Source organism: Octopus bimaculoides, chromosome 7, assembly GCF_001194135.2.
Source record: "Octopus bimaculoides isolate UCB-OBI-ISO-001 chromosome 7, ASM119413v2, whole genome shotgun sequence".
Taxonomy (NCBI): Eukaryota; Metazoa; Mollusca; class Cephalopoda; order Octopoda; family Octopodidae; genus Octopus; species Octopus bimaculoides.
In genome coordinates, this window is record NC_068987.1 from 104,482,352 (window position 1) to 104,482,868 (window position 517).

The 517-nt window shown below is 33.3% G+C and overlaps 1 protein-coding gene across 1 annotated transcript in view; it reads left to right on the top strand.

Moving 5' to 3' along the window:
• LOC106868924 (GS homeobox 1) overlaps window positions 1-517 on the top strand; it is an 8,904-nt gene that overhangs the window by 1,000 nt on the left and 7,387 nt on the right. The gene's annotated exons all lie outside the window — the stretch shown is intronic.

The window sequence follows — 517 nt, forward strand, 5'->3', positions numbered from 1 at the left end:
TATATATAGGTTAAAAAAAAGACAAAAAACAATAACAAAAAACAACAACGTGAGGACGTGATACGGATAGTATATATATATATATATATATATATAAGCGTAATACACTATCTAACATCCATGTATATGTGAATGCACGTATGCTCGTACCCTCCCACGCGTATATATATACATTCATACATATATACATATATACATTTCAAACTCCGTCGCTGTTACTATCATTATCAATAACTGCTCTGTCAAACCACCTTCACTAAACCTAAACAACAGTAACAATCGCAGTAACAACGACAGACACATTACAGGAACAAAACTAAAAACGTTAATTTAATCAACATAGACTCAGCATATTTCTACTCTGATATTCGTACGCCTTACATTTTCCCAGTAATGGTATAAATTCATTACATATTGATTCCAGCATTTGATTTAATCTATGGATTCTGTAACTGAAGACACACACGCACATACACACACACACACACACACACACACACACACACACACACACACA